Here is a 10,952-nt window from a genome sequence, read left to right as displayed (position 1 = left end):
CCGCAGATTGAAAGTGTGACGTTCCTAGGTCTACACCTCGATCGTCAACTAACGTGGAAAGTTCATATAAAAGAGAAGAGAAGGCAGCTTGAGATAAAGTTCAAGGAAAATTTTCTGGTTGTTGAGCAAGGGTTCACGATTATCTTTATCCAATAAGCTGCTAGTACACTCAAAAATTCTAAAACCGAATTAACGGTTATTTGGAGTAAGGGAATCCATCTTTGGGGTACTGTGAGCATGTCTAAAGTCGAAATCATATAGAGGTTTCAAAATAAATTAGCGTGGTGTATAACAGTTACCATGGTTTGAAAACACCGTGAAATGCACGAATATTTAGGTTTACGATACTTCCGGGGTGAAATAAATCGTTTCAGTTCAATGTACGTACTACAACTTAACAACCACGTGAATCACTTAGCCGCGAACCTCCTAGAAAATGGGGATGACGTTAGAAGATTAAAACGGCTATACGTTCTGGACCTCACTGACTCAATAAAGTCTTAAGTGTAATTTCAGCTGTGAGTGTTTTGCAGAATTTCTTCTAATTTTATTTTTATATTTATTGCATATTCTTTTCTTTTCCTTCTCATTGTTTCATCATTTTTCTTGCGATTTCTGACTTTTTCAATTTCATTTTCTCATGTTCTACCGTTAGACATTAAATTTTGTTCATAATTACTTAGAATTCATGCTACCACAAAATTCTTTGTAAAAAAAGTGGGTAACTTTTGAGGAGATTCGCTGGGAACTTCTATCATGTGGTTGCGATGTGATCCAATTTACTCAAGGTTTATATAAAGATGTAACCGATTGTAAATAAAATTTGAAAGTAAAAAAAAAAACAGATTTTAGATTTTGATTATCTGTGATTGTTATACTTATATATAATTTAATAGCAATATATCTACGCAGAAAGTAGATATTGCAGAAAAAACAAAATAATGAACGATTTAAAAATTCTAAAGCAACGTTCAATAATCGACGTCACTACTTTAAATAAAGAGTTTAATTTTTAAGAGAAATCGATTCTAAATGATTCTAAGGTTATATAATGGAAAATAATTAACATACTTACAAAACAATCTATACAATGAAAAATTACTGAATAAAAAATAAAATTAGATTATTAAATAAATGTAATAAGTTTCAATTTAATACGTTTCTGGAGATTTTATCGTCTTCTTCATTCAACACACAAGAAAATAAATTTTTGACCAGGAAGGGGGACGATAATTTGGGGATATTTTTGAAATATTATGAAGCTTAATTTGTAATTAGGACAAGGAGCAAGCCTAATTACGAATCTAAAATATTAATTAAGTCAGAGTGATTTCCAAACAGATAAACGCATTTCATATATATATATATATATAAATGAAATGAAATGATTTATATATGATTTAATTTGATTTACCTATATATATATATATATATATATATATATATATATATATATATATATAAATCAAATTAAATCAGAACAACGAATGATTGGAATGATAAACTCACTGATACTTTCACCAATGGCCACGTTATCATAACGAGATTACCTTAATGACGTAAAGAACGACACTGATATATGAGTTTCTAATTTTACTGTAAAATTTATATATATATATATATATATATTAATTTCTGTAGCTGTATACAATTTTTAATTTTAATTTTATCTTACTTTAGCTAACGTTTTGCACCGAAAACAATTAGAATATTCATAGAACCTTTTAAAGCATTCCAATCGACAAAGATTGAATGAGATGTATATGTAAATTACTGATATATCATTCATTATTTGCGTAAAAGCTATCAATTATTTTTTTTATTTTTTGTAAAAATACATAATTGCAAAAGAGATAATACATAATTTATTAATTATTATCATTAAAACATTTGCGCTGTTCATTTTTAAAGCAAACATTTTTGTATATGTTAATAGTATAATGAAAACATCTGCATTCTAAAAAAATTTTTGTAAATAATCTAATATAATAGAACGTATTTTAAACTGTGTTTGATCCAGTCAGTTTGCTGTAAGCTCTTAAGTGCATCAGACAATTATTTTCAGTAATATTAACTACGATTCCCACCAGTTGTGAATAGCTATCACCCATTTCTTTTTAAAGTGTAACAAATTATTTATCCGGCTGAAATCTATCATCATCTAATTAAAGTGTTTGGAAATGCTATTACGAAGAAATGTTATATTTTGTCGATGGGATTGTTGGCTTTTGTCGATGGGACTGAATTCTGGTTTTCATTATTTATTTACTTGTAAATAAATAACGATTACTTTAAATTCTATTTTGTATGTAATACCTGTTTATTATTTATTATTATTATTGTTACTATTATTTTATTCTGTTTTACTTATGTTCTTTAACTAATAAATTGTAATTATATAAACATTTTTAATTATCAATCCCTCAATATCCTGATCGAGCCTCGAACACACAACAGTATTATTATTAGTTTGGTCGACATATATATTGAAGAAATTCAGTGAATAGTGAAGCTATTTTACTTTTTCTATCGAAGTTATTTGAAATAAGATCATATTTCAAATGAGTGCCACCACCGTTCGAGGTTTGAATTATTATTTAATTTGTTCTACTCTGCTCTTTTGGATAAAGAATTTCTATTCTGTAGTAAAACGTCATAATAACTGATTTCCACCGCAATTAAACACTTTAATTTACTATTTTAAAAAAAGAAACAATTTTTTTCTTCTGTTTTAATCCTTATTTGTATTTAATAGTTCTATTTTAAATCTTACTTTTATGTTTTTCAATTTTAAATTACAATTTATCGTGACAAGCAGTTTTATTCAAGATTAAACACATAATATTTAGTGCTATGTAGTTGTAGAAAAACCAAAGAGTATTCGTTGATTATTAGAATAACAATGAGTATTTATCGATCTTGAAGTACTGAAATTTGTTCTCTGCTCTTCATGTAGTATAGACTTTTACGAAGACTATGTTGATTTTTTGAGCTATATTAGTTTTTCTACTGAAGTGATCACAGTACTGTTAATATACATTTTGTATTTCTGTAATTAATTAGATTTATTTTAAGTACTGAATTACAAGACAAGAATATTTTTGAAAAAGTAAAAAAAAAAAATTATAGTACCTAAGGTAATAATTCCTTTTTTCAAATTTAATTCATCATAAAAAATGAATAGGACGAATAACTTTTGCTTATAATTTCGTTTAAATAAGATTATCTTAAACACTCGACTTTCTTTACTCCAGTTTTTCAAGTGTAGTAATAATGAACATAAAGAAAAGAAGTAGTTCGGCTTGTATTCCCAAGAGCTAAGCCAAGGCCGACTTAATTTTGCACGGGCTGCCCTGGGGTACCATCCGTGCAACTTCGTTTCGTTCCCAAGATGTGCCGACCCACTGGTGCCATCCGTTGCAGCGCGAGAAACATTGTAAGTGCCTCATAAATCTCTCTCCGCTTGTCTCTTGGTTTTAACTTACGCCAACACAATGGATTAACTTTAACAAATGCTTTAGCTTAACCTCAATTATTACTAAACTATAATTATACTTTAGATTAAATGTACTTTTAATGGTTGAAGGAAAAGCAGAGCAAAAATATGATATAGTATGTCACTATTAATTAAAAAGATATAAATAAATAAATAATAAGCCACCTTTGTAAAAAAAAATTTCCAACAAACTATTTTTTTAACCTACACTAAAATTCATTACAAAAAAACATTAAACAAGTTCTGTTCATTGGAAATTAAAAAATTAATTAATTTTCTTGAAAAAAATATATTTCTAATTAACTTAACCACTACTTCGCTTAATAAACTCTTATAATTTTATGTGAAATATTAATTGTTCTTTAAATATTTGTTTTTTTAGAAGAATTAAAAATTGATATATTGAAAATATCTTTAAAATTAAAATAGATTTTTTTAACAACCGATTTTCGTTGATATATTTTGCATAATAACATGATGATACTACGCAATGAATTGAAGGTGTTTCTCCATGAACGCATATTTGGATAGTTTTGTATGCAGAGCTGTATCAACACTTCGCCAACAATTGGAAACAGTTAAGTCATTAGCAAGCGCTATTCATGCCTAACCTTGATTCATTAATCACCGAATGTAAGTTCTCATTAAAAATAGATCAAAAGTGAAGATAGATATTATTATTAAAAAAAACTAATTGGTTTGAGGTTGATTGTAAATAAAACTAAAAAAAGAAAATGATTCTAGCGTTATTTTCCCTTTAACTAAAAATAAAAGGGTAAGTATTCATTGAACGATTTTTTTTTTTTTGATGACAGTGACAAGTAGATTTTGTTGTATAAAAAGTTCGTAGACTTGGTTACGAACCCAACATCTTTTGAATAAAGTGCATTCAGACCTTTTACTCAGAAAATTAGGGTTTCAGGTTCACTGCAATTTTATTTTTGATTCTATTTGGCGATATAAATATCTGACTACTCTGTTACCTTACGTAAAAAACTAAAATGTGTTTTTTACAGATAAATTAGAATGCACAAATATTATATATATATATTTGGTTACAGTTTCAAATTTGATAAGGCAATTAAATGACTTGTTTAAAACAGGGTTTTTCAAATTTAATGGTTTTAGCCGGTAAATATAACCAGACAAAATTATAATCAAATAAATATTTAAACTAAACAAAAATATTAAAGAGACGTCCATATTTTACAGCGTCATATTTCATTTATATATTTTTTTCATTCATTGATTAAATCACGTTTGAAGCTATTTTCACTTGTAAATTTCAGAAAAAAAAAAGTTGAATTTTAATTGAGTATTTCTGTTATTAATTCTGCTTAAATTTTTTGAATCGCTTTATTAATTGAACTTTATGTAGTACCTATAGGTATTTGTAAATAGGCGAGTACTGTACAGTGAGGGCTCTGCGTTTACTGTTTTAATAATTAAAGTTATTTCTGTAAATAAATAATTGCTAAAATGAATTTTATTTTCATATTATAATACGAGTATATATTGTTTGATGAGACATACCATATAATAATAAAAGAGAATGGCTTTTTCGTTTAAATTTATAATCAATATTTCATTCATTTATTTAATTTGCTGCATTCAAAATAATTATATATGAATGTATCTTAACGAAACTCGTTATGAGTTATGGTTACCTCATAACTCGAATACGATAGAAACTCGTTACGGTTTCAACTTATATAATGGAGTACTTAAAATTAAATAAATTTAAATTAAATTTGCGAGGATAAAGAAATCTTGCATTCAAGAAATGATATATGATTCTAATTTTTAATTTAAAATATTGATTAAAACTGTTTTAATTAAGGATAAAACAAATGATTGACTTTTAATGAAAATGTCTCAAAAGATTTATTTATCAAACACATACAATGACTAAAATTAAAATACGTGTCTCCACTCAATATGAAAATATATTTAATACAATATTAATAACCAATTTATCAATCTCTTTAATGCTGAACACAAAATCTAACCTTGATTTCGGAGTGAAATGATTAATTCATCTTATAAGCTGAAAGCTTTTGCATGAGAATAAGAAATGGGAATTTTGTTACATATGTAAAATGCCTTGCGGACCGGGATTAGAACCCGGGACCACCGGATGGAAGGCCCCGAGACACTACCACTCCGCTACGGAGATCGAATTTAATGATATGAGATACAAAGAAGGTTTTTTAATACCCGCACTTAATAGAAATAATTTTTTTTTTTTTAACTTTCTCCTTTCAAACTTCATCTCTGTTATATAAATTTACAATAAATTTCATAATGGAAAGTAACCTTTCAGATTTTTTGGATACAATTCAAAACTTTTGATAGTAACGATGAAATATCAAATTTTTTTTATATGCTGCTAAACATTCGTATTTTACAGGTTACGTAGCAAAGCATAAAATCCAGTATAATATATTATGTTAATTACCTTCGATTTTTTAGTACGGTATGCTTTTTCAAAGGCGTTACCAATTGTAGATTACTTCATAGAACCCATACTATTTGATGGATTTTTGTATTTAGATATCTCAATTAAAAACAATAAGTTAAAGCTTTTCTTCTTTACAGCATTACTAAATCTACTAACAGCGAAACGTATTTTTCTTATATATTGTAAAAGTATTTTTTAAAAACACTGCTTTATTTAATTACTTATTAAAATAAAGTTTTAAAATAATTCAGAATTGTTAGCATACCAGTATTAGTAAAAGCATTGTAAATCCTGGAATGGTAAATATATAAATGAATGTTTGTATCTTTGTTTGTTTGTCCCGTATGCATTTCTTTACCAATCATCTGATTGCGATAAAAATTTGGTGAGCTGTTCTGCGAACGCCCGCGCGGAGGTTGCTAAATTAGTTTGTACCGGCTACATGGCGGTGGGGTTGAGATATTTGGAAAATTGCATTTATGATCCGATTTGGCTCATATTCAGAATATATATGTTACGTGAAAAGAAATATTTTTGTGAAAAATGAACCCACTAGGTGGCACTGAGTTTGAGATATTTATATATTGGCGTTACTGGGGTTATTATATTTATATTTCTTCTTCTATATATATAAAAGGCAATGTTTTTATGTGCAACCGCTATAGACAAATAACTACTGGACCGATTTACGTGCAGGAAAAGGGAAACAGGGAAAGGGGGAAAGGGAAATAGGGGACATAGGAAAGGGGAACGGAAATATCTAAAGGGAAAGGGGATCTATGGAAAAAAGGAAGAAGGGGAAAGATAAAAAGTAAAAAGAGAAATAGGGGGAAAAAGAAGAAGGGAAGAAGGGAGATAGGGAAAAAGATATAAATTGAAAGATTAAATTTGTTGAAGTTCCGTAATTTTCATTTTTTAATGTTTTATCAAACTTTCAAATGCGTTTATTTAATCTATATATATACTCAACTCCAGCAATAGCGAAACATTGCTGGGTCTACTAGTTATTGGTAAAAATGTTATTAAGCCTGTAATCGAGCGTTTACCATTATCTTTCGGTTCCTTCTTCTAGATTTCTCCTTAACCTTTAAAGTTTGGGATTAATGTTTATTAAATCAAATGACAAGATAAAAAATTACCTCAATCATTAAATTATATTTATCACTTCATACTTCTATGTTCTTAAGTTTTTACACTTTTTAACGTTAAAATTTTTGGATGCCTTAATGAATAACCCGAAATATTCTTTCTCCCAATATAGAAATTATTTACTAAAATTCAAAATCTTTTTACTGACACCATCATCAACCTACTGTGGTAGCCTAATCTGACAATATACTGCATATTATTTATATTAAAAATCCTCTATTTGTTTTAGTTTTTTTAAAAAAATTAATTTATTTTCTATTACGTAATATTTTCTACGTTGTTTATCATTCAACATCATTGCTAACTATACCTGTTTGAAATAGTGTGATTTATATGCCCTGCTTTGTTAATTCTTTACAAAATTAATTAACAAATGAATTCGTTAAAAATAGTTAGAGCCTTTACATTTATCACAAATAATCACTTTTTATAGATTCTTCATATAAATTTTATGTATACAGATTTTTTACGTTCTTAACGTAAAACTCTAGCAAAAGTTTTATTTAGCTAACTAATAATAATTTTTTACATCAATTTAGTTGAATATGAGAAATAACTGAAACTTATTAATAAGTATTAATACAAAATTTATGTAAATTTTAGGGTTAAAATTATATTGAAAATATGTTACACTTTACACAGAATGTTTTATATGCTGCAAAGCATTCGTATTTTACAGGTTATAACACATTTGTAAAATATAACTTTAACGTAGAGTATGTTCTCCGATTACTCACGTATATTAAAATATACATTTTATATTATAGATTTTAAAACATATTTTATTGCATTTTATATTCATACTCAGATATATATGTGTTGTACGCACTCGTGTGTGTTTGCGTGCCCACAATATTAATAGTACATATTTTTTGGGGATAAATTAAGATGTAGCTACCATAACTTTCAAGGCTGAAAGGGATTTCAATCAAGAAACAACGGGATGAAAAGCAAACAGCCTATCCTGGAAGTTGAAGAGTGATACAGTTATGGTTTACTTATACCGAGTTTTGTTTCATGCATATAAATATTTTCATAATTACTTCAAAACTTCTTTATTTCACAAACCTAATGTAGCACAGGTTTGGTTTAGCAAACATGTTAAAACGTAGACAGAAACATGTAATAGAAAAAAAAATTGATTTTTATAAAAACTAAAAACAATAGAGTATTTTTAATATAAAGAACAAATAATATGGTGTCAGAAAAGATTGCTAAAGTAGGGTTGATGATTATATCAGTAAAAATGATTGTGAATTTTAGAAAAAGATTGTTATATTGGGAACGAAATTATTTCGCGTTAATCATTAAGGCATCCAAAAATATTAGTGTGTAAAAATAATATTAAAAGCTACAAATATAGAAGTAAAGAGTTGTAAATATAATTTAAAACAATTACTACCTCAATCTAAGTAATTACTAGAACAAGAACCGAAAAATAATGGTAAACAATTGATTACAGATTTTCTCACTTTTTATTTTTTGAGCATTTTGAAGTCACAGTGGACCATTTTAGTCGACTCTGGTTCGTCTTTTCTTTTTATTTTTCTTCTTGATTGCTTCCCAATACTTCTTCATTTTGTCAGATCTGGTTTTTTTGAGTTTTCTGAACAAACCCTCGTTGTTGTTTTCTTTCCTTTAATTTTAAATCTGAAGTTTTCTTTTTTAGTATTTTTATATTGTCAGTTTTGTTTTGTAAAACTTCTATTGTGATTTCTAGTTCTTGCATATCTTGTTTAATTTCGGTTATCCAGGTCGGTGTTTTGGACATTTTCCAGTATTTCTCGATCAGTTTCCTGACGAGCCTATTCTGTTGTGTTCTTATTGTGTCTAAAGAAGGAGATTCTTTTCTTTCTAAAGTAGCCTAGAGCTGGTTCTACGTCTTTATGTACCTCTTGGTTTTGTATGAGTCTCCATTCTCCCACATCAGTAAGTCGTCTTTTATTTATGCATGTTCTTAGAATTCTTCTTTCTATTCTTTGCATCTCTGCTGAGTAGGAAATTTTGGCTCATAGTTGGAAGAGTGTTTCGCTTCCATATGATATTATAGGTCTAATTACAGTTTTGTAATGTTTTTTTTTGTAAAAAAAAATTGCAAAAAATTGGTGCTAGTCTTTCAAGAGTTTGGTATCTATTGAGACGCATCTTTTCTTTTATGTTGTTTTCGTGGTATTTTGTGCATAATTGAGCTTTTGTGTTCTTTCTTTTCAGTTTATTTTTTCTTTGAGGTTATGTGTGATATTTTCTCCTAAATATTTAAACCGTTTAACTAGCTCGACTTTATGCCCGTTTATGATTTCGTGGTTCAGTACCAGGGGATTTATGGTCATTATGCTAGTCTTTTCACATGATATTCTTAGGCCTATGTTTCCTGCTAGTTCTTCCAATGAAGTTACTTAGATTCTAGCTCTTGCGATGTTATTGGCTAGAAACGCTAGGTCATCTGCAGTCCTAGACAGTTTACTATGATATGGTTTACATGTTTTCTTGCTTCAATTGTTACGTGTGGTGTGTCTTTTTTGTGCCATTCTCTCATTACATATTCTAGAGCGCAGTTGAAGAGCAGTGGGGATAGTCCATCTTCTTGTCTTAAAGCTGTTTTGATTAGGAATGGTTCTGATATTTCTCCTCTGAATTTTATTTTAGAGTATGTGTCAGTTACCGTTGGTTCTATCATTTTTACTAGTTTCGGGTTAATCCTAGGTTTCTTAGTATTTTCAGCATTGAAATTTTAGCACCAATACGTCGTAGGCTTTTTGGAAATGTATGAATGATATTATTAGTTGTCTTTGTTTCATTTTGTGTACATCCATTAATAATTTGAGAGTGATAATTTGTTCAGGACAGCTTCTCCACAGTCTAAATTCCCCCTGATATTTTTCCCAGTTCATTTTCGAGTTGACTTTTATTTTATTCAGTATTATCCTTGAGTGTATTTTACAAGTGCAATCTAATAATGAAATTCCTCTGTAGTTTTCGGGGTTGATTTTGTTCCTTTCTTGTGCAGCGGTGTATGAGCGCAGTAGTCCAGTGTTTAGGTAATTTTCCTTCTTTCCACATTTTTTGGAGATTTATTAGAAGTCACTATTTAGTCTCCTTGGAGGAGTATTTCCAAAGTTCTACCGTTGTTTGGTCTTCCCCGCTTGCTTTGTGATTTTTCATTTCTTTTAACGCTTGGTTTAGTTCTTTTAATGTAGGTGGGTTTATTTGGTTTTGGTTTGATTTGATAAGTATATTTTTGTCAATTTGGAAGAGTTCTTCGGGTTCTTCACAATTTAGTAGTTTTTTCAACGATTTAGCTAATATTTCTGCGTTTTGTTTATAATCGTGTGAGGGTTCACCATCTTCATCTTCTACGATTAGAGTTGGTGGTTCATATCTTTGTGTTTTAGACTTTCTATAGTATTTCTTTGTATTATTTTTATCACATATTCAGTTTCGATTTGTTTTAGTAGATCTTTATTACACTTTTATTAATAATAATTTGCTCCAATTCGGGGTTTACAATGCCTTTTAAAAATAATTGCATGCTGACAATAAATTAAAGATTCGTCAAGAAATAAATAAGTATTAAAATACTGTACCAGAATAAAATAATACGTACATAACAAATAAAATCATCCATTCAACCCGACAAAAGTAATCACTTAAATTTAAGGCACATAAAAATAATTAATTGCAAATTTTTGAAGGAAACAACAAATCGAAATTCTGATCATTTCTGAGCAGGCTAATTTTTCGGTTAACTTATTATCGTTTGTAAATAATTTTGAGCTTGTGCTTTTAAGTATTTTTTGTTGAGTGTAAGCTCAACAATTTATTGTAAAAATGAAACATTTATTTTTA

Source organism: Lycorma delicatula, chromosome 3, assembly GCF_047948215.1.
Source record: "Lycorma delicatula isolate Av1 chromosome 3, ASM4794821v1, whole genome shotgun sequence".
NCBI lineage: Eukaryota > Metazoa > Arthropoda > Insecta > Hemiptera > Fulgoridae > Lycorma > Lycorma delicatula.
This window is presented reverse-complemented; position numbering follows the sequence as displayed.